The following is a 25,434-nucleotide window of genomic DNA, read 5'->3' as shown; positions in this document are numbered from 1 at the left end:
TGCAAAGGCTGTCTCAATAAAGCTATATTGAAATGAAAACTGAACACATTATTTAACCAGTTACATTGATAAAAGAAATATTAAAACCATAACCACCATTTGTGTAATGTTAATTTCTCAGCTATTGATCTGGAAAATAGATTTCAACAGAAGAATAAGCAATGAATCACTTCAGGTACTATGAAGTGGTATCAGGGTGTAATCTATATTATATAGTGTCCAAGTCCAGTGAAATGCTGCATTAAGAAAGACTGTGCTGCAGTATACGTCATGGGTTGACCATCTTGCAGATTCATCATTCTTCATTCTGCCCTTCCTCCAATGTCATTGCTTGCTAGTCCTCGACTTCCAGTGCTAACATCAATAGGTTACATCATTCAGATCAATGTAAAATTGAACAAACTTCTTTTTATAAATGTAACTAATTCCAAAAGCTGCAAGAATTTGTACAAAAGCCTTGGGGCTTTTGTAATTAATTACTTTGCCAAGCACTTCCCCTAAGATAATTTCATTCCATTTTTTTATTAAATAAACTAATTTTTACTTTAAAATTAGAAGGTGGAAGTACACATATTGGCCGGGTGGTCACTAGGCAACCTCACATGGTGCTGGCCACTCAGGTAGTCAAGCATTCAAGAAAAACTGATAAGACGCTTTAGGAATTAGTCTACCCATGCGGAGAAGCACAGTTGTAACGTGAGTGCATCATTTGAGGATTTCCAGAAGAAAATGGTGTTTAGGGATGCAGGAGCAGTTAGAAGAAAATTGATGGGGTGAATAGGGGGCATTTAAGAAGAAAACATTAACATCAGTTTGAAAATAAATGATGAGACCTGAGCAAGTTAACAAATTCAGCCAACATGAAGATAGAAGATGCTAAATGGTTAAGGTATTAGGAATAGAATTGGAACATAAAATTAATTAGAGAGAACAAAAAGAAGAGAGGAACTGCATCAGTTAGGATTCTGGAATTTAGTGAGATGGCAAGATATTATCAAATGTGTATGGGCAATTCTAATAAGAAAGGTTATAAAGATGCGCATCTCCCGGTAGCCAAAGCAGTTCCTTTTGCAAAATCAATCTCTTTTTCTGTAATGTGATCTGTAAACGTAAGTATTCATTTAAGCAGTTTGATATTCAGAGAAACACCCAATATTTCTTGCTAAATAAAATAACTCTGGGTTGAAAGCAGTCTAATTATTTCATGCTGCAGCAGACTATCTCAATCTTAGAAAGAGACTTTTTGAATTTAGGATGGGAGTCAAAGATGATGGAGTGGGAAAAGAAGATTTAAAGCAATATGGAATTTTGAAAATGGAAACTCTTTGTTTAGTTATCCTAGTAGGATGTAATTTAGTGGATGATGTGTAGCAAGTCATGACGTAGTAGAGTCTTTTCTTAGATGCTCTTTTATTTGCAGCTTCCTGAGTTGAAGTGAGTAAAAATGGCAAATATGCTCTAAAAACATCAAAAATGGGAAACTAGGAGTATTTTTATGCATTGCTGCATCAATAATGATAGAAAATAATAAAATAATCCTGTCAGCATTCTAATGCTGGGACTGACAGAAGACAAGAGGAAAACAAAGTGAAAGGTTCCCCATCAAATATGACTTTTCCTTTGTTTTTATTTCATTTCACACAACAAAGCATTTCAATCTCTCTTCCACCACCCCCCCACCCCCAGCCCAGTATGCCTTTAATAAGGAAAATTTTATTCTGGTAAAGGCACAATTTAAATACAAATCATCTTTGTAAGAATCTATTATGTAGCCTATTTCCATTTTTATTTCCAACCCTCCCACAAAGAACCAAAATACATGTAATAAAGTTTGAAACAAAGATAACATTCTTTAGAAAAGACAGGATATCGAGAAACAGGTTGGAACAGGACATTAAAGCTACGTGCTGAGGATTTATCAGGCACTGGTCAGGCCTCATTTGGAATATTGAGAGTAGTTTTGGGCCCCTTATCTAAGAAAGGATGTGCTGGCTCTCAAGCAAGTCTAGAGGAGGTTGATGGGAACGAAAGGATTAATAATGTATCAGGAGTTTTGGATGGCTGGGCCCATACTCGTTAGAGTTTTAGAGAGGATCTCATTGAAACCTATTGAATATTGATAGATAGAGTAGACATGGAGAGGATGTTTCTATAGTGCTGAAGTCTAGGACCAGAGGGCATAACCTCAGAATAGAAGGACATTCCTTTAGAACAGAAATGAGGAGGAATTAATTTAGCCAGAGAGTGGTGAATCTGTGGAATTCATTACCATGGACAGCTGTAGAGGCCAAGTTATTAAGTATATTTAAAGTAGAGGTTGCGGTTCTTGACTAGTAAGGCTGTCAAACGTTATGGGGATAAGGCAGGAGAATGGGGTTGAGATTGATAATAAGTCAGCCATGGTGGAATGATGGAGCAGAATTGATGATCTGAATGGTCTAATTTTGTTCCTATGTCTTATGATCTTATATTCTTAAGCTCTTACCTGCTCTACCATTTAATATCTTGGTTCCACTTTCATCCACTAACCCAATATCCATTGATTCAATATTCAATATTCCCTTATTTTCCATAAACCCAACAACATTTATATTGAATATACTCAGCTACCAAGTTTCTACAGCCAACTTGGGCAGAGAATTCCAAAGATCCATAGCTCTTTCAATTATTCACACATAATTTCTCTGCAGAAGGTATAACAATCTGTGTAGATTTTGTTCAAGCATTTATAATTCGTACCTTTACTACACAGGGGAAATTGTAATAATTACACTGTAGATTATTTAAACCCTCCAAGACTTTGTTTGATTTGCTGAGATGGAAGCACAGTAGATTAGACTATACAGATCCTTGAGCCTGCTCTGCCTTTATAGAACAGAGAATAGTACAGCACAGTACAATGTTGTGCCGACCCTCAAACCCTCAAATGAGATCTCGACACATCTGTACATGAACCTATTCACTTGCTTTGATTCCAATTCTTATATAATTCTGACTAACTAAATTCTTCAATAACAGATGTAATTTATTAATTCAACATAATTTCTTTTTGTGAACAAAAGCTCTACCTTTTTACCCCATCTTTAAAGGGACAACTGCCTTCTCATCTTTCTCACTGAGGAATTTCATTGAATCATCCAGAACTCTCAGGAGCCTCAAAGGGGTGATGTCGAAATTGTTCTGAACCAATTGTCTATTTCAAAATAAGGGATCAATCATTCAGGAGGGTGCAGAAGAGGTTTCCTGGAGTAGAGGGCATGTGCTTTAACTAGAGGTTGCATAAACTTGGGTTGTTTTCTCAGGATCAGCAGAGGCTGAGGCGAGATCTGATGCAGATTTATAAGATTATGAGAGGCATAGACAGAGTAGACAGACAGTATATTTTTCCCAGAGCTTAAATGTCTAATACCAGAGGGCATGCATTTAAAGTGAGAAAGGGTAATTTCAAAAGAGATACTGGGGTCAAGTTATTTTACGCAGAGAGGTGGGTGCCTAGGGTGGTGGTACAGGCAGGTACATTAGGAAATGTTAAGAGGCATTTGGGTTGGTGCATCAATGTGAGCAAAATGGTAGGATATGGACATTGTGTAGGCATAAGAGGTTAGTTTAGTTAGCAATTTGATATCTAATTTATTTGTTTCAGCCCAACATTATGGGTCAAAGGGCCTCTTTGTAAACTGTATTGTTCTAAGTTCCATGTTCTAATAATTAACCTAAAGCATAAATAAATTCATTTTGCAATTTACCCTATTCATGGAGAAGGAGATCAGAGAATCCACAGGAATCTGAGCTCACCAGTTTATGTTTAGATACAGGACGTTCTATATAAAACATGGGATACAATTTTACCAGACACCCTTTTGACAGATGTTCTTATTATGAATATAAATGTTATGAATTGGTGAACTCATCATGGGCTTGCATTTGACAGGAAGATAATAGAGGCCACTGCTCACAGGGATCTGAAGGGTTTTCATGATTTTCTGACAGGAAAATTACTAATTGTTGATTCAGGAAGAATGCAAATCATTTGCACTGACCTCTGCATGGCATTGTGTGTGTAGGCTCTTTGCTGAGTGCTGCAGCCCATAAAGTATATTCCTCGATATCAGAAATGATGTTTACTTCAGCAGTATATGTAAAACATTTTGGAACACTTAACAAGTCAGCAGCTCCTGTGGAGAGAGAACTGAGATTAACATTTCAAGTCAATGTCCTTGCAGAAGAATTGCAAAGAATTTTAAATCAAAAAGGTTATAAATCAAATGCATTCCAAGCAGCAAAAAAAAAAGAAAGGGATTAGGAGAGTTTTGAGAAGGCCTGTGAGAGGAGACCAATAGGTAGTGTTGTTGGTTGAGACCAGGAGGTGCTAGCTTGTTAAGGGCAGATCACCTTCCTTGAGGAGATGAAAAATAAAGAAGAAAGATGAAAACAGAGGGGGATAAAAACCATAGAACCATAGAAACTACAGCACAGGAACAGGCCTTTTGGCCCTTCTTGGCTGTGCTGAACCATTTTCTGCCTAGTCCCACTGACCTGCACACAGACCATATCCCTCCATACGCTTCCCATCCATGTATCTGTCCAACCGGTGTGAGTCAAACTGCAGAAACAATATTCTGCAGATGCTGGAAATCGGAATTAAAGCAGGGGCTGAGTCTGCCATGCAACATCCATGGAAGGAAACAGAGGTAACGCTGCAGGGAATTGGCCATTCATCAGCCCATAGAAACAAATATGATCTAATATAAACAAAAGTGTATTTTTTTAATTGTTGAATTCATTATCAAATCCTGTGGCACATAATGAGTTTAGTCAGAAGATTAAATGCGGTTTCTCAATTTTATAATGAGTTTCATTGGTAGAACTCAAATGCAGAGAAGTTAGAGAAGGAGTGGCTTGAAGAATGAATATGGCAGCCAATTACAAGCTTGAGATCACCACTGGAGACTGAGCAGAGGTGTTCTACAAAGCAAACACTGCAACTTGAGGAGACCACTTCATGAGCACCAAATGCAATTCAACATTGGAAAGATGGGTTATTGAACTGCTATTTCATCTGCAAGGAGTTTCTTTTGTTCCTTGGTGACTGGACAGGTCTGCATCTCATTAGTGGACCACGAGAAGAGACTGGAATCTTACAGAGATGGATGAATGGATCAAGGACAGAACAATCCCCACAGAATATTGAAAGGGAAGTATGCCTCATGTTATCACATTGTATAAAGAAGACATTATAAAGGAGATATGTTGAACTTATAGGCTGTCGAGATGAAAGGTGAGAATATGGTATTTTTATATTTGTAATAGGTGGGAGGAAACAGGAATGAGAACAGAAATATGGGCAATGGAACAGATGTAGTGGAAAGCTCTATTAAGATAGAGGAGAAATTATTATTGGTGAAAAATGTGATCATTAGGTATGAGGAAGCTGGAGAAACTGGGAGAATAGATTGGAGCCTTTCCTGAAATCAAGGTTTTAAAGGAGATATCGTCAAGGAAACAGAGTTGGTGGGCATGTAATGGATACTGGTCACAAACTTAGTTCTGAAGTTGCAGTTAGAGAAGTAAGGGAAGAGAAGGTCAAATATAGATCATATCAGCATGAGGACAGGATTGAATTAGCAGCAAAGGGGAAGATCCCCATAATGGACAAGAAGCAGAACCAATATAACAATTAATGTACCAGGAAATGAGCTGAGAGGGGCCTGGGAAAGAGTGAAACAAGCTCTGTTACACATATCTCACAAAAAGTATAATTCAGCCCTATATTGTTGCCCAATTTATTTGTCTGCAGTGAATGGAGTTAAAGGAGAAATTGGTCGTGAGAACGGTTCCAGGCAGGTGAAGGAGGTTGGTGGTGAAGTGGGACTGTTTGGGCCTGGGTAAAGAAAAGGGCTCTAAGCCAACCTTGTAAAGCATGGAGATGTGGAGAGATTGGATTTGAACTTCTAATCAGATCTTGTTCTCTTACACTGTTCTAACAGAACCCTCTACAAAATTATCTCATCATCTATTGGGCATTGAAATCCAATCATTTTAGACAATCAGGATTTCCAGTTTGTATCAGAAATGGGCTGCTGTGATGAAAGGTTTCCAACTTGAAAAATTAACTTTGATTTTCAGTATATACGTACTGCAGTGATTTGCTTTTCCAGCTGTATATTACAGTTCCAGCATTTTTAAAATTTTAATTTTCTCTCTCCCTCCACTCTACCCTCTACTCTAAATCTTCTGTACACATATTTCCTAGAGTGAGATTATTGGCTATTAACAAGCTTTCACTACCCTCTCTCAGCCATCACCATTGCCACTTGTTTCATCATTCTGTCTGGGTCTCCATCTTAGGACAGACATTATCTACGTACTGTCCACCTCTCAGCTTCTCTGCAGTTTAAAACATGTTTGTTTTCTACATTTTCCCTGTTCTGATAAAAGGTCATTTAATTGAAATGTTGACTATTTCTCACTCAGAAACAGGCGCAGGTGCGGGCCATTTAAATCTTCACACATGCGTCATCATTCAACAAGATCTCAGTGTCACTTTCCTGCTCTCACTTTTTGTCGAGTGGACATAATGATACAGCTTTCCATATGGTTGGGTAGATATCAGAGCTGCCACTGTACTGAAATAACTTGACTAGAATCACAACTATTTCCAGGGAACAATTCTTCAGCATCACAGCTGTGTGTTACTGAGTCTCAGCATTTTACAGTTTTTGAAATACAATGAAGTTATGCCTTCTGAATCACTACCTTTTATAACAAGAACAAACTGTGCTTTGATTATACAAAATACATCTGAAGAAATGTTTCCCCAAGTGTAATTTCTATTCAAAAATAACAAGATGAAACACAAGAGCAGTTTCATCAAACAACAACGTGAAAAGTAAGACCTCCCTTGAGTCTATCATGCAAAGCTTTTTTCTTGACCGTTCATTTCACATGTAGAGTTTCACCTAAAAATAGAAGTGGGAGTAATTGCTTCAACAATACAAAATGACTGACTGTATATCCCTCTCAGGTATTATTAAAACAGTCTTTGACAAAATGACTGGAAGAGCTGTCTTGCTCTTAATTTGTAGATTGCTGGGTTTTTGAAAGCTTGAGAAATAATAAATATATCTTTTATTTTCAGTCAATGGTCACAAGGGCAAAGCCTTAGGGAGATAAGTCTGTTACACGAATCACCCTTGTAATAATGATCAGTGAGGTACTGCAGTTTCTTCTGGCCAACAAGTCTAATAAATCACAATCTATATATCTATCACACTCTGTAGTTACAAGCTTGTTTAATGATTGCTTCTGTTTATTCTTAATTCAAGTACATATTGCAAAAATATTAGAGTTTTATAATTGCAGGATGTTATTTGAAAATTAGTTTTCTTGATTTCCTTTGCTGAGGAAGCTGATTACACAAACAAATATAGAGAAAAAAAATAACCTGTTTAGAATTATAGTATAACTTCTTTCTGCAAAGTTTGTTTTTTATATATCTTAGAATTTGTTCACAGTACCTGCCCAGCTTTTTACTTGTTACCTGATTTACTCAGTTTTTTCCCCCTCTTGCAGACACATTCAGCAAAGACTCAAACCTGGTTTAGACACTTTCTGAGGAAAATCAATATGTTGAAGACTTGAATCTGTTATGTCAAATTTGTGCTAGAAACTATATTACTTCACCTTCTCCCAGGACTTCTCAAGGAATTCACATGGTAGATCTATTGTTATTGTGATTAAAGTTTCTTCTAACTGATCATCTAGAACATAGAACAGTAGAGCACAGTACGGGCCCTTTGACCTGTGACGTTGTGCTGACCTTTAAATCTACTCTATGATCAATCTACTCTCTCCTCCTACAGGTACATAGCCCCTAACCCTCAATTTTTGTTACTTCCATATGCCTATCTAAGAGTCTCTTAACTGTCCCTAATGTATCAGCCTCTACCATAGCCCACAGTAACATTTTTCAGGCACTTACCACTCTCTGTGCAAAAAACCTACCTCAGGACATCTGCCCTAAACATTCCTTCACTCACCTTAAAAGCATGTCAACTTGTATCAGCTATTACCGTCCTTCCTATAGTTTCCCCATCCTTCCTATAATGAGACCACCAGAACCGAACACAATACTCCAAGTATAGTCTAACTAGAGTTTTACAGAGCTGCAAAATTACCTCTTGATCTTGAGTTCAGTCCCTCAACTAATGTAGACCAGACACTCCATCTGCCTACTTAACCACACTTACAATTTGCTCAGCAACACTGAGGGATCTGTGGACTTGGACCCCGATATCACTCTGTTAAGAATCCTGCTAGCAACCTAGTACATTACCTTCAGGTCCAGTCTTCCAAGATGTTTCACTTCACATGCTTCTGCTTCTCTACCCTGCTCTGCATCCTGTCCATATCATGTTGTATTCTATTACATTCTTCTACACCTTCCGTAACACCACTAACATTCATGTCATCTGCAAACGTACTAAGCCACTTGCTCATCCAAGTTATTTATAAAAGTCACAAAGGGCAGGGGTCCCAGAACAAATCCCTGCAGAACACCATGAGTCACATGCCTCCAGGCAGAACTCGTTCCATCTACCACCACCCTCTTCCTTCAACTGGCTAGCCAATTCTGAATCCACGCAGCAACATCTCCATGGGTTCCATGCCTTATGACTCTTTGATAGAGCCTGCTGTGGAGAACCATCTCAAATGTTCCAATTCTAACAGGGAACACTATTGATAAATAAATTTAGTTATGATTTAGTCTCCTACACTGACATCAGGATACACCATTTTACATTTTATCTAATATGAATAAAATTATTAGAAGCTCTTTGTTTCATTTTACTAAATTCCTTCCATGAGCTGACAACTCTTTTTGCACAGGAAGAAACACAAAATGCTGGAGGAACTCAGCAGGCCAGGAAGCATCTACAGAAAAGAGTATAGTAAATGTTTTGGCTAAGACCCTTCATCAGACCTGCATATTCACCTCTTCCCTCACCTCCATTCAGGACATCGAACAGGTCCTTCCAGGTGAGGCAACACTTCACTTGCAAACCTGTTGGGGTTGTCTGGTACATCTGATGCTCCTAATGCGGTCTCCTCTACACTGGTAAGACCCATCATAAACTGTGCAACCACTTTGTTGAGCTCCTCTGTTCCATCTGCCAAAAGTGGAATTTCTTGGTGGCCAATCATTTTAACTTCTATTCCCACAGGTCAGTCCATGATGTTCTCTTATGCCATGATGAGGCCACTCTCAGGGTGGAGGAACAACACCTCATATTCTGTCTAGGTAGACTCCACCCTCATGACATGAATATCCATTTCTCCTTCTGTTAATTTTTTCCTTCCTCCTTCTCTCTTCTTCTATTCACCACTCTGGCCTCGTATCTCTTCGTACCTGCCTATTACCTCCCACTGGTGCCACCCTCCCCGACTTCTTCCCTTTCTCCCATGGTCCACTATCATGGACTACTCTCAGATTTCTTCCTCTCCAGCCCTTTACCTTTCACACCCACATGGCTTCATCCTTCTAGCTATTACCCTCTCCCTCCCACAAATGTTTAGTCTGGCATTTTCCCCTTTCCTTTCTAGTCCTGAAGATGGGTCTCAATCTGAAACGTCAACTGCTTATTCATTTCCATAGATGCTGCCTGACCTGCTGAGTTCCCCTAGCATTTTGTGTGTGCAGTGAATTCAAAATCCTGGCAGGAATGTTGTTCATTAGCACTGCATTTCCAAGGACAGTTGATATGCTCTACTTAACAATATGTTCTAATTAACTATTGTCCTTAACAGAAAATTAGGTGGTGTGTAAGATTCTGCACTTTCCTCCATCTTACACACAAGTAAAAATTTACCTGACAATGCTGAAAATCTTGGTTGAATACTTTAAAAGTACATCTTTGTTGGAGGTACTTAAATACTACTTTTTTTTACCAAAAGTTTACATAGTCATAGTCATACTTACTAGGGAATATTTATTTTTTTCTGGTTCAAGAGTCAATTTTGAGAAGATTTCACAACGGCAACAAGAGGGAAATTCAAAGGAATTTCCTTCGGCATTGATGTTTGTGCTATTCTACAGTTCATAATTGTAAGAGACAAATCTCTTAAAGTGATAAGCAGATGAAAATTTGAAGCCAAAGGTGATAATTTTGTTGGCCTTTGAAACATCAGAAAAGGAGGGAATTGTCATTCTTGTTTACTCTCAATTAATCTCCATTGGTTATCTTTGAAGGACTTTTTCATTCAGATTCTGATATGATGTTCAACAAGTTGTCTTCTCTTCATACATTCACTTTCTAGATTCATGTTTGAGTAGTCTTCTTTAGTCTGAGATGGTATTCCTTGCCTGTGGAATTATACTATTTTAGACATGTCAAAGAAAGAAATTCACCAAAATGCATAAATTCCTCCACAAAATCATGATTTAATGTAACTAGAACAAAGTATAATATACCTGAATTCATAAGTGATTTTAACTGAGTAAAGCAAATTATTATCAGACTAAGTATTGACCTAACATATTGCTGTTTGTATTGTTGGCATATAACTGAGAATACAATGAAATTTATGCATGTTCAATTCTTGCTGTGAGGAATAGTACAGAATATAAACAACTGAAAATACAAATTGCATTATTTCCTTGGAGTGACAACTAATAAAAAATGATCATATTAAAATTCAGTTTAAAATCTGTTAGACAAAAGGTATTCCTTAGCATTTATCAGTCTGTTCAGATACTATTGGTTTATGTCTTGTTGCAAAAAATAATTTAGTCTGTGCTGTATTGTATCTGGTTGCTGAACAAGCAACAAATCTAATGTTATGTATCCATCCCAATCACAATGGGCTAAGGATTATCATCAGAACAACTCAGTGAACAATACTGCAGCAATGATATATGAGGCTCCAGGAGATAGTTTCATTTAACAATAATTTTAAAATAGGCTTTTAATTAAAGAAATGAATCTCAGTACAATATTGTTATAGTTAATTTTCAGACTTGAAATAGATGCAACTTAATTCAAGTAGGCAGGGCTGGGACTCGCTACTCACCTGCCTGGATGTGCTAACCCCTATTAAATTGGCTAGAGCCCTTGTGTAGGCTGCCTTAGCCTACAATGTTCCAAAATCAAAGGAATACAATTGTTGTGTCTGTGCACAACTACATATATATGGAATAAAAGTATGCACACGGGAGATGGATTAAACTGGTGTAATCACATTGCAGAGAGAGGGAAAACAATGCCTAAGCGTATAAAACAGCACATGCCTAGACAACAGATCAATATGTAGTGCAAAGGGGAGAGTCATTGCCCTAAAAGAGATATATCCATACATTACTCTTTCTCCCCCCTTTAGATTAATGCAACATAATACTGTATATGTATAAAACATTCAATTTCCCTTTTATAAACCCATATTCCAAATAAAAGTGTTTTCAGAATAACAGTCCAGAACTAACTTCACAGTTCTAAAGGTTCAGTCTTTTGGGTGGCACGCTGTTTCTTTCAGGACCACAGAACCTCTGGACCTGTAGAGTGGCATTAGGTTTGGTAGGTATCTTGTCTAAGACAACGGTCTCAGTTTCCGGTGTCACTTTGCTGCCAGTGACATGATCGTCACTGGTAAGTAAGTTTGGTAACTCTAATGTGTCCATCTTGTTGGATGCAGTCAACTCAGGTGTGTTCCTCGGTTGAACATCCCATAAGTATCTGGCCCACATAATGTCCCTATGTCTGATCGCCAACATCCACTGTGTACATCAGTAGTCCAGTTCTTGTAGCTATCCTATTGGGTGTCCAGTTGCCTTCTCAGTAATTACATGCAAGGACTTCCTGTCCAACCTCAAAAGTCCTTGCGGATTCATTTGGCAACAGGCTGAACTGTTTATTCTGTATTTCCCTCCAGAGGTCTGTGTTTAGGTGGTCTATAGGAGATCTCAGATTCCTGATCATGAACAGCATTGCAGGTGTTTGATTTGTCGTCACATGAACAGAGTTCTGATACACAGAAAGGAAGTTGTCCACTGTGTGCTGTACAGAAATGTTCTCCTCGTCCATTGCTTTAATGGACATTTTGAAGGCTTGGATAAACCTTTCAGTTAACCTATTTGATGCTGGGTGGTGAGGAGCTGACTTGAAACGTCTAATGCCATTTTTCTTCATGAAGAGTTGAAATTCTAATGTGTATTAGGGTCCATTGTCACTCACAATTTTGTTCTGTTAGGCCATTTCTGGTGAAGGTAGTCCTCAGATCAGAGACAGTCTTTGCTAACGTGGTTGACTTCATTGGTATAACCTTCAGCCGCTTCAAATGAGTATCCACAGCAATCAGAAACATGGAGTCCATGAATGGCCCAGCAAGGTCAATATATATGTTGTTTGGTATTCTTGAACTCTATGTCATAAGAATGGGCTCCTAGGAAAAGTACCCACTGTTGCAAACGGGTAGCCGACATCACTGGATTTCCCTTCCTGGAATTGAAAATGGACACAAAGGGCTGGTGGTCCTTCACTAGCAAAAAATTTTGTCCATCGAGGTAATGGTGTAACTTCTTTATTCTCCAAACTAGATTAAGGTCCTCTTAGTCGATCTGTGCATATTTGCATTCTGCACTTGTCAGTGATCTTGAAGCAAATGCAATCAGACATTCAAATCCTTCTTTCCTGGCATGTGACAAAATGGCACCAATGCCAGAAGGGGACACATCGCACGCCAGTCTGGTAGGCAGAGATGAGTCATAGTGAATGACTAGTTCATCTGATGTCCTATAGTGAGGCAACCAGAACTGAGCACAGTACTCCAAGTGAGGTCTGACCAAGGTCCTATATAGCTGCAACATTACCTTTCGGCTCCTAAACTCAATCCCACGATTGATGAAGGCCAATGCACCGTATGCTTTCTTAACCAAGAATGAAATCTCATACTGTGGACATGTCATTGACAATCATGGTTTACATAAGTCATGAGAGAGGATTGAAGCAATACTACAGGCACCCAAACCGGAAAATCTGTCACAACTCAGGTCATACTTGGGCCTTGTAAACTACTACCAGCAGTTTCTCCCAAGCATTGCTAAAGTGCTGCATCCATTGAATGCCCTGTTACAGACAGGAGCAAAGTGGGAATGGTCAGAAAGATGTGAAAAAGCATTCAATGAAACGAAGAGACTAATGAAGGATGTGGAAACCATAGAAAGGGTGCAGAGGAGATTTACAAGGGTGTTGCCTGGATTGGGGAGCATGACTTATGAGAATAGGTTCAGCGAACTCGGCCTTTTTTCCTTGGAGTGACAGAGGATAAGAAGTGACCTGATAGAAGTGTATAAGATGATGAGAGGCATTGATTGTGTGGATATTCAGAGGCTTTTTCCCAGGGCAGAAATGGCTAGCACAAGAGGGCACAGTTTTAAGGTGCTTGGAAGCAGGTACAGAGGAGATGTCAGGGGCAAGTTTTTTTACGCAGAGTGGTGAGTGCGTGGAATGGGCTACCGGTGATGGTCGTGGAGGCGGATATGATAGAGTCTTTTAAGAGACTCCTGGACGACACACGGGACAGAAGCAAGGTCGCATTGTGTATTCCACGGACCAGCAAATACCGGCCGGCTTAGCGAACAGAGCGGCGGATACCCCTGCTGAAATCCGGAGGAAAACACACAGAGGGGGATCACAAAGCCGAGGAAAGAGGACCGGGTCAAGACAACAGGACTTTTGGAGAAGAGGAGTTCGGTGGGTAATACCATTCCGTCTGACCGGAAGTGCACTGAGAGCGGTAAGCGTAAAGGAGTTGGGTGCTTACTGTTCTGGCTAACAACGGGTGGTGCAAGGAATGTGTTTGCAGACTGGATATTGAACTTTTCACTGTTAGACTTCGGCCACATTCCACCGTGATACAACACTTGGTGGCACGGGAGGTCGTTCAGATATAAGAAGACACAAGAAAGATTGTGTTTGCTGAAATTCTGGAATAATACACAAAATGCTGAAGGAACTCAATGGGTCACACAGCATATCAGGAGGGAAATCAACAGTCAATGTTTTGGGTTGAGATCCTTTATCATGTCTGGAAAGGAAGAGGGGAGATAGCCAGCATGAAAGGGTTAAGGACCTAGCTAGTGATAGGTGAATCCAAGTTACAGGGGGAAGGAAGGCTGGTGGTGGAATGAAAGAGTGGGAATGATGTAAGAAGTTAGGATGTGATTGTTGGGAGTGACAAAGAGCTGAAGAAAATGGAATCTGATAGGGGAAGACAGCGGAACAAGGAACTGAGGGAAGTTGATGAGAAGGGGAACCAGAAGGAGGAATGTGGGTGATGGGCAGAACAGGAGGGTGGCGAGGGAAAAGAGAATAGGTAATGGGATGGTGGGAAAAGGGAAAACAAAAGAGAGACAGAAAGGAGTGACCAACCCTTTCCCTCCTCTACCACCCTCCTCCGTCCAACAGAACTGGTGGTTACCTTCAACAATTCTCATTTGGCTGCTTCCATTTCCGCCAGACCAAAGGTGTATGCAAAGGCACTCACGTGGGCCCCTTTCACGGGCTATGTGGAGCAGTCTATGTTCCCAAACTTACACCGGTGATGCTCCTGAACTCTTTCTCCATTACAATGACTACATTGGGGCTGCTTCTTGCACCCATGCTGAGCTCATGGACTTCATCAGCTTTCCTATCAACTTTCACCCTGCATTTAAATTTACTCCATCCATCCCTGACTCCTCTCCTCCCTTTCTTAATCTCTCTGTCTTAATCTTGTGAGGCAGATTATCCACAGACGACTTCTACCAACCCAATGAGTCCCACAGTTATACTGACACCTCTTCCCTCCCTGTTAGTTGCAAGAATGTTATTCCTTTCTCCACCCATGTCTGTTCTCATCATGAGACTTTTCAATTAAGAGATCCAAAATGTCCTATTTTTTCAGAAAAAGGGAATTCCACCCCAACAAATGCTATCAATGCAGCCCTCACAAGCATCTTTTCTATTTTCCACATGTCTACCCTCAGTGCGTCCCCTCCATAGCCATAACAGGGATAAAATATCCTTTATCCTCACATCCAATCATTCATTCTCGGCAATTTCCACCATCTCCAACAACACCCCACCACCATCTTCTCCTTCCCTCCCCTCCCTACTTTCTGCAAGGGTTATTCTCTCCATGACTCACTTGTCCACTCTTGCCTTTCCACCGACACCCCTCCAAGCACATACCTGTGAACATAACAAGTGCCTGTCCCTACAATTCCTTCTCACCACTATTCAAGGGCCTAAACAGTCCTAGCAGGTGAAGCAGCACTTGACATATCAATTTATTGGTATCATTTATTGCATCCACTGTAGCTCCCACTGTAGTCTCCTTTACATTGGTGAGACCCAGTGCTGATTGGGAGATTGCTTCAGTAAGCACCTTCACTTCATCTCTCCATCTACCATAGCAGTCGGGATCTCCTGGTGGCTAAAAAGTTTAGTTCCACTTCCCATTCCCACACCACCATTTCTGTAAATGGCCTCCTCTACTGTCAAGTTGAGGCTAGATGCAGATCTCAGGAACAGCACCTCGTACTCCAACCTGACATCATGGACATTGATCCCCCTAACTTCTCGTCACCATTTTGCTCTGTCCCTCCTTGTTTCCCTTATTCCACTGACCCCATCATTGCTTCACTATCCCCCACCTTCTCAATCTGCCTATCACCTAAACATTTCTCACTCTGATTCCCCTCCTCTCCTCCTTCTCTTTATTCAATAGTCCACTACTTTCTCCTGACAGGCTTCATTTTCTTTTGCCCTTTGTAATTTCCACCTATCACCTACCAGCTTCTTATATCATTCCCACTTTTCTCCTTCCCCTTACCTGAATTCACTTATCATCTGCTAGCTCTTGCTCCCCCTCCCTCCACCTTTTTATACTGGATATCTCACCTCATTGTTTCCAGTCCTAGGGAACAGACTCCACATTGATTATCGCTTCCCCCCCATAGATTCTGCCTGATCCATTGAGTTCCTCCAGAACCCTTGGACACTACCTCACTTTTTTAATATACAGTATTTCTGTTTTTTTGCAACAGACATAAATGTTGCTGGTGAACGCAGCAGGCCAGGCAGCATCTCTAGGAAGAGGTGCAGTTGACGTTTCAGGCCGAGACCCTTCGTCAGGACTAACTGAAGGAATCCCTTACTCACTCTTCCTTCAGTTAGTCCTGACGAAGGGTCTCGGCCTGAAACGTCGACTGCACCTCTTCCTAGAGATGCTGCCTGGCCTGCTGCGTTCACCAGCAACTTTTATGTGTGTTGCTTGAATTTCCAGCAGCTGCAGAATTCCTGTTGTTTCTGTTTTTTTGCATGGTTTTTAATCTATTCAATATATGTACACCGTAATTGATTTATTTATTATTATTTTATTTTAATGGTTTTTTTTCTATGTCGTGTTATGTATTGCATTGAACTGCTGCTGGTAAGTTAACAAATGTATTGCATTGAACTGCTGCTGGTAAGTTAACAAATTTCACATCACATAATAAACCTGATTCTGAATTTTGTGTATTGCTATGTATTCAGATAGTCCACTGAAAAATAAGTCTGACTTTGTTCGCCCTAAACAAGAAATCAACCATTATCCTCTGAAGGATTAAATTTGTTATCTATGCAACTGGAAAGCAGCTTGAACTTCAACAATTTACACAGGAATTTATTTTAGCAAATATCAGCCAGAATGTTCCACTGCTAGTTCAGTACCTTTATGAACAGAAAGATCCTCATTGCCTTTTCTCTTCAAGTTGATGTTGAACTGGTGAGCTTACTGAAACAAAGTAATAAATACCAAAGAAAATGGACAAAATAGTTTGTACTTTTTAAGGTACTGAAGTAAAATAAACCAAATCAACATGTTATCCTTGGTCAATGCATTAGTTATATCTAGGTTTTCCAGAAACCTGTTCCATCGAAATCAATGGAAAAAAATGCTGCATCATTGACATTAATAATCCTTGTTTACATTCCTGCAATAAATAAAACAATTTAACACATACAAGCGTCAACTGGTCATGTCCTCAAAACTGGCACCATTTGGCCATTATTACTAATTGTATACAGACAATTATGCTGAATTAAAAGCTAACTCCCCCAAGACATTTTCTGGGGTTTCTGAGCGGGTCCTTCACAATACTAAGGATGAAATCTAATTACGCTTTATAAAAAAGCTAATTAAGGCCCTTACTGTTCCTGTGTGGCAAAGAGAATTTACCAGTATTAATTATTAAGTGTAGCACAGCTGGTTGCTTTTCACTTAACTAGTCAACATAGCATCAACCTCATTAAACATTCAGCTCATCTACTTGCACTGCAGTGAAGTGGTCCCAATAGTTAATTTCAATGTTTCTCCTTTTAGAAATATAGGTTTATTTTTTATAACTTACTTCTTACAAATTTAGGTTTTCTCCCCCAAATACAATTTGAACGAGATGGCTGGTGGTTAGTAGTCATTCTTCACAGCTTGGAATTCAATAGAGGCTGGAGCTTCATAAAGAAGTGCACCAGTCAAGGATGTTCATTACATACTGTATCATCCCCAGATGAGCATCTATTTCACGTTGTATAGGACAGCTATAGTGTTAGCTGGAGATTTTAGTTAAGTGACCTCAAATCCACATTCAAATGCAATACCTTCATTTACAATAAAAGATCCCTCAACAGACAAATAATGACCTATTTCACACAATTAAAAAATTACTTCTTTGTATAAAGCGATATAAGTATTAATACAGTACTCAGTTCACCTCAAATGAATTGGTGACTAACTTAGTCTGTGAGAGTAGCCTGAGCATGTTATGAGGACACAGGTGTGAGTGAGGACTATGTTATAGAAGCACAGTGACTGCAGGTATTGCTGCATAGCTGGGATATGTAAGAGCGTGAGTGGACTATGAACTCGTAAGAGCCATACATCATGAAGGCAGACCCTTGGACTCAGTTTGTCTATGTCACCTATCAAATACCTATCAATACTAATCCCATTTTCTAGCACTTGGCCTGCAGCCTTCTATGCCAAAGTATTTCAGGTACTCACCTAAATACTTCATCATTGTAAAATTTCCAAGCTCTGTCACCCCCTCCAATTGGGCATGACCAGATTTAAAACACTTTCTGAAAGAAAAACATTCTGCTTCAATTTTCCTCCGAGTTCTTTACCCTTCATCTTAAACACATGTCCAATATAGATTGTTTTTGCTGTGGGAAAAAAATTCTTCCAATCTATCTGATTTGTACTTCTCATAATTTTGCATTTGTCTTATAGCTTTCTTTGCTCAGTCTCTCCTTATAAATGAAGCATTCTATGTCAGGCAACATCCTGGTGAGCCTGCATCCTTGCAGAGCAATTACATCCTTCCAAAGATGTGGTAAATAGAACAACACAAAGTGCTCCAGCAATGACCTAACTATTTTTTTATATAGTTGTATCATAGCCTCCTACTGTTATATTCTATGATGTGTCTAACAAATACTGCTGTCTTCACAGACCTAAACTTCAAGTTCCTCTCTTCCTCAGTACTTCCAAAGGTATTACTCTATACTGTTGGGTCTTGAACCCTTATATGTCCCTCATATGCCCTCAATGACGTGGTCACTGTGGCTGCTGAATGGAGATCTATGGCATCCATCAAGGAAAGGAGTAGGTCTAGAGAAATGGCTATTGAAATGCCAGTCCTAATTGCAGCAAGCCTGTCCAGGTGCGAGCAGTATGCAGTGTAAGGACTCAGCCTGCAGCTTTATTGCTTACTGTTACTTTTAATGGGAATCTTTGACGGAGAAGCTACTTGTTGTATCTCAGGCTAATGTGGTTAAAATTCTTATTGATTAGTGTTGGGTGTTGCACTGCTGCTGACACCATTTAGTGGTAAAACAGCACAAGTGATCACAAAAATCACATGCAACCAATTCATTTGTCAATCTCACAAAACTACTTATTTGATGCTGTACAAACAAGCTTCTAACACAGACTGATCACTATCACAGGATTGAGGAAAATCTGTAATCTGTGATCTGCAATGGTAGAAAATCATCAGGCTCTTGAATCAGAGGGGATAACTTGATATATTTACTTTTATTACTTTGTGTTTTTTTTTTCCTTTTTGAATTTAGATAGTATGCTGTCTTTTGCACATTGGTTGTTTGTCCAGACTCTGTGTGTTTTTTCATTGATTCAATTATGTTTCTTTGCAGTTACTGTGAATGCCTGCAAGAAAATGAATCTCGGGGTAGTATCTGGTGACTTTGATAATAAATTTACTTTGAACGTTTGCACTTTGCACTCAACATCATTAGGAGTTTGAGGAGATTTGCCATGACACTAAAGACTCCAGCAAATTTCCACAGATGTACCGTGGAGAGCATTCTAATTGGTTGCATGACAGTCTGGTGTGGGAGCGCCAGTGTACAGAATCGTTAGAGGTTTCAGACTCACCCAGCTGCATTATGTGTATGAGCATCAAGGACTTCTTCAAAAGGCGGTGCCCCAAGAAGTCAGCATCCATTATTAAGGACCCTCACCATCCGGGACCTGTCCTCTTCTCATTGCTGCCATCAGGGAGGAGGTAGAAGTGTGAAAAGACCCACATTCAATAATTTATGAACAGCTTCTTCACCTCTGCCATCGTATTTCTGAAAGGACCATGAACACTACTTCACTATTCTACCCTTTTGATCGGTGTATTTATTTATTCATTCATTTTCATGGTAATATAGTAATTTCTTATGCCTATCCCAAAACAATAAACTTCACAAATGATGTTTGTGACAATAAACCTGATTCTGAATCTGTAACTTCAACAAGAGGCTGCAGTATATATTAGGACCAGTCAAAGATGCGGTAATTTTAATTGTTGCCCCATTTATCAAATTCTGTTGTTTGTTTCCAAATCTCTTCATTGCCAATCCTCTGTTTTCCTCTGAGATATCTGTACTCCTCCAATTCTGGCTGCTTACTGTATGTAATCAGGATTTTAATTCTTCAATCGATGTCTGCAGCACCTTCAACTACCATGGCAGTTTAATCTCTTCAGCCTTTCACTCATCATTTTTCATCGAGATGGTTGTTACAGCCAATTTCTTTGATCCAGACATAGTTACACTTTCTTAAAATACCATTTCATATTTGATCTTACTTGATAAAGTTTCTGTAAAATGCATGGGGTCATTTTACAATGTTCAAGAGCTACTTTTAGTGAAATATGCCCTCCTTTATTTTATTTCACTCATTCTAGGTGAACTTAATTTTTCGAGACAATACACATAAATATTTTAAAAAAACACTTCAACTTGTTTTTCTTTAAAAAGGATGAACATCATTAATTATAAATCTCAAATTTCACTCCACACATTATGGGGACAAAAGATAGGAAATTATAGGCCAGCTCGCCTAAGTTCAGTGGTTAGAATGATGTTAAAGTCCATTATTAAGCATGAGATTTTGTGTACTTGAAGGCTCACAGTTAAATACTGTCGACCAACACCAGCATGGCTTCCTTCAAGAAAAATATTGCCTGACAAATCTTTTGAAATTTGTTGAGGAATTAATAGGCAAGATAGAATGAGTAGACTTGGATTTTTAGAAGGCTTTTGACAAGGTGTTGCGCATGAAGCTGATAAACAAGATATGAGCCTATAGTATTACAAGAAAGATAGAACATTGGCTGACTGTTAGAAGGCAAAGAGTAAAGGGGGCTTTTCTGTTTAGCTGCCAGAGACTATTAGTGTCTGCAGGGATCAGTGTTGCATGCACTACCTTTCTTGTTATATTTTAATGATCTGAATGGCAGTATTGATGGCTTTGTGGCCAAGGTTGCGAATGATACAATGATAAGTGGAAGAGCAGGTAGTGTTGAAGAAGCAGAGAGTTTGTAGAAGGATTTGGACAGAGCAGGACAGTGGGCAGGGTAGTGACAGGTGAAATGTATGGCAAGCACTTTGGCATAGAATAAAGGCATAGATTGTTTCGTAAATGGGGACAATTTCAGAAATCACAGATGCATAGGGACTTCGGTCTCTTAATGCAGGATTCCCTAAAGGTTAAATTTCAAGTTGCATTGGTAGTAAGGAAGGCAAATTCAATGTCAGAACATTGAGGGGGGATCTCATTGAGATCATCCAGCTATTGACAGGCCCGGATCAAGTGGACATGGCGAGGATGATTTTAATAGTGGGAGAGTCTAGAATCAGATGGTACAGCATTAGAATAGAGGAATGTCCCTTTAGAATGGAGATAAGAAGGAATTCCTTTAGCAAGAGTGTAGTGAATCTGTGGGATTCATTGCCACAGGTGGCTGTGGAAGCCAAGCCATTGGGTATATGAAAAGCAGAGGTTTCATGATTAGTAAGGGTGTCCAAGGTTAGGGGGTGAACGCAGAAGAATGGGGTTGAGAAAGAAAATAAATCAGTTATGATGGAATAGTGGAGCAGGCTCAATGGACCAAATGGCCTAATTCTGCTCCTATGTCTTACAGGTTTCTGTGAACTATTTTCAAACATTCTTATTCATATGGATGCACAATGTTAGTCTTTTTGGCTACAGGGTGAATTATTTCTTGAATCTGACCTCAAAGCCCTGTGCCTTCTTTATTCATTTCCTATCATCATCATAGTTCTATAATTAGCCTGCTTGTAAGCTGTGTCCATTGCTGGGAAATGCTATAGATTTTACTTTGTAATAAATTATAAAAAGTGGTAACGTAAAGATAATCCCACTTAGTTAATGAGGAATTAGTTACAGCACTTCTATTAACAGGATTAATTAAAATAATTTTCAAGAGCAAATATTTGCTACTGCCCACAGATAGGAGATGAAGGGGATATTTGTGTCAGTTCAGCTGAGGCATCAGTCAACGATAATGTCCAACAGTGGCAGTCTCTACAGTAATGAAGAATTGTGCAAGATTTATTCCAAAAACCCTGAAGGAATACAAATAATTCTTGCAGCAAAGTCATGTAATAGTGGAAGCTAAGTTTAATTGCTTACAAGGTATTTAAATGAAAACCGTTGGAACAATAGCAGCTCCCTGTTATTTCCATGACAACCTCACGCTCATGCTCATTTCCAAATCATGCTCCTGCTGATACAGGATCCCATTCGTATCACTTTTCATCAATATGACATGCCATATTCAACTCACATCTGATCAATCTCTGCTACTGAATGGTAGCCACAGTCTAGGTTCTAGTTAAAGCAACATTCTGGTTCAATTGAACCATTAGAATAGAGGATATTGCTATTGTCTGACGTGCAGAGCATTTTCATGGAAAAGAGCACTGAAGCTAAATAAGCTTTTGAGTACAGGCTTACTGTTGATTAAAAGAGCAAGAAAAATGGAGACAGTATTAAAGTGTAAAGAGCAATAGAAATATTCATAATATTGTTTCAGATTAAAGACAGTAGCCGTGACAAGAACCTTATTCCAACCTTCTTTAGTGTTGCCACTGTAACTTTGATGGATGAGTTTCATTGATAGGGTAAGTGGGCGCTGGTCACAGTTTTGGCAAAGTTAACATGCCATAGCAAAAGTAATTTTGTGGAAATTCAGGGTCTATCATTGGTAACTGGAATTTCAATGAAAGTTGGAGGGAGAGTGGGAGATGTGGTGTATGGCTGTTTGGCAAAAGGGGTATCATCTGAATTAGGCTGTGAAAGCCTGATGGAAACTGAGGATGGAGATGGAGAAGGAGAAGGGAAACCAGCAGAGATGTTGATTTCAAGAGACATCTCAGTCTGCAGACAGGTTTTACTGAAACTGATTTTACAAAGGGAAATCACATGCAGGCATTGGAGACACAAGGGACTCTGCAGGTGCTCAAAATCTTGAGAAACACAAACAAATTATTGGTGGAACTGAGCAGGTCAGGCAGCATCTATGGAAGGAAATAAACAGTTAGTGTTCAGACCAAGACCCTTCATCAAGACTCATAATGTTCAGGTAGCGTCCTGATGAAGTGTCTCAGCCCGAAACAACAACAATTTATTTCCTTCCATAGATACTGCCTGACCTCCTTAGTTACACCAGTATTTTGAATGTGTTGCTTATTTCAAGTAGCTGCAGTGTACTCTCCACTGCACACTATAGAAGTCTGTCAAAGTTTTAGGTGACATACCGAATCTTTAAAAACTTCTAAGATAGCAGAGATGCTGTTGAGCCTTCTTTGTAGTGGCACTTACTGTACAGGCTGCACCTAGGACAGATCCTCTGAAATGAAATCGCTGAGGAATTTAAACTTGCTGAGCCCTCAATCTCTGATTCTCTGATGAGGGCTGGCTCATGGACTTTTGGTTTGCACCTCCTGTAGTTCTGATGATATTTGAGTGAGAAGATATTGTTGTGACACCACTCAGCCAAATTTTAAATCTTCCTCCTATTTGCCGATTCATCACCACTTATGATTTGGCCAATGACAGAAGTATCATCAGCAAACTTACATATAGCATTGGAGCTATGCTTAGCCTCACAGTCACAAGTGTAAAGTGAGTAGAGCACAGCGATAAGCAGACTTATGGTGCAACCATTCTGACAGTGATTGTGGAGGAGCTGTGTTTACCAATCCTAACTGACTGGGGTCTGCAAGTGAAGAAATTGAGGATAAGATTGCAAAAGAAGGAATTGAGGCCTAGGTCTTGGAGCTCATTGATAAGTTTTGAGGGGATGATAATACTGAGTGCAGAACTGCAGTCAATGAAGAGCATCTTGTTGTATGCATCTTCACTGTCCAGATCTTCTGTGGTTGAGTGAAGGGCCAATGAAATCAATATCTGCTTTACACCTGTTGTGATGGTAGGCAAATTGGAGCAGATCTAATTCGCTCCTCAGGCAGGAGTTGGAATATTTAATCGCCAACCTCTCGAAATACCTCATCATAGGAAGAGCTACTGGATGATATTTGTTGAGGCAGATTACCATGTTCTTCTTGAGCACCAGTAAAATTGAAGCAATGCACACAAAATGCTGGAGGAACTCAGCAGGCCAGGCAGCATCTATGGAAAAGACTACAGTCAATATTTTGAGCCAAGACCCTTCATCAGGACTGGAAAAAAAGATGAGGAGTCAGAGTAAGTAAGTGAGGGGAGGGAAGAAAGAACCACAAGCTGATAGGTGAAACAAGGAGGGGGGACAGGTGAAGTAAGGAGCTGGGAAGTTGATTAGTAAAAGAGACACAGGGCTGAAAAAGGGGGAATCTGATGGAAGAGGACAGAATGTCATGGAAGAAAGAAAATAAGGAGGATCAGAGGGAGGTGATAGGCACGTAGGGAGATGAAGTGAAAGTGGAAAATGGGAATGGGGAATGGTATAACTCTCCAGAATGGTATAATTGAAGCCTGCTTTAAGCAAGTGGGTACATCCTATTGCTAAAGCGAGAGGTTAACGATATCAGTGAACATTCTAACCAGTTGATCAATACAATTCTTCTATACTCAGCCAGGTAGCCCCATCTGGGCCAGATACCTTTGATGGGTTCACCCCCCCGAAGCATGTTCGCATGTTAGCCTCAGAGACTGAAATCACAGGGTCATCAAGGGCTGTGGGAGCTTGTGAAGGTGCCTCCATATTTTATCAGTCAAAGCGAGCATTAAGGCATTCAGCTCATCTGGGAGCAAAATCTTAGACCATAAGACCATAAGATATAGAGCAGAATTGGGCCACTTGGCCCATTGAGTCTGCTCTGCCACTTCCTCATGGCTGATCCAATTCTTCTCTCATCCCAATCTCTTGCATTCCTCCAGTATGCTTTCATGCCCTGACCAATCAAGAATCTAGTAACCTCTACCTTAAATATACATAAGGCATTTGCCTTCCTCATTGCAGACTCAACCTGGAAAATAACCTTTAGGGAGTCCTGTACAAGGACTCCCAAGTCCCTTTGCATCTCAGTTTTTTGTATTTCCTCTCCATTTAGAAAATAGTCAATCCTTTCATTTCTTCTACCAAAGTGCATGCCCATATATTTCCCAACACTGTATTTCATCATCGATCATTTTGCCCATTCTCTTAATTAGTCTGAGTCCTTCTTTAGCTTTTCTATTTCCACAAAACTATTTGTCCCTCCACCTAGCTTCATATTGTCTGGAAACTTCACAACAAAACATAAATATGGAACAGATGTTCTCAGGGAAATGCACGGCAGAAATGTGGCAAATGTTCAAGGGATATTTGCATGGCATTCTGCATAAGTACATTCCAATGAGACAGGGAAAGGATGGTAAGATACAGGAACCATGCTGTACAAAGGCTGTTGAAAATCTAGTCAAGAAGAAAAGTTTACGAAAGGTTCAAAAACCTAGGTAATGACAGAGATCTAGAAAATTATAAGGCTAGCAGGAGGAAGCTTAAGAATGAAATTAGGAGAGACAGAAAGGACCATAAGAAGGCCTTGGTGAGCAGGATTA

Source organism: Mobula birostris, chromosome 2 (assembly GCF_030028105.1).
Source record: "Mobula birostris isolate sMobBir1 chromosome 2, sMobBir1.hap1, whole genome shotgun sequence".
Taxonomy (NCBI): Eukaryota; Metazoa; Chordata; class Chondrichthyes; order Myliobatiformes; family Myliobatidae; genus Mobula; species Mobula birostris.
The sequence above is the reverse complement of the archived record's forward strand: the minus strand, read 5'-3'. Positions refer to the sequence as shown.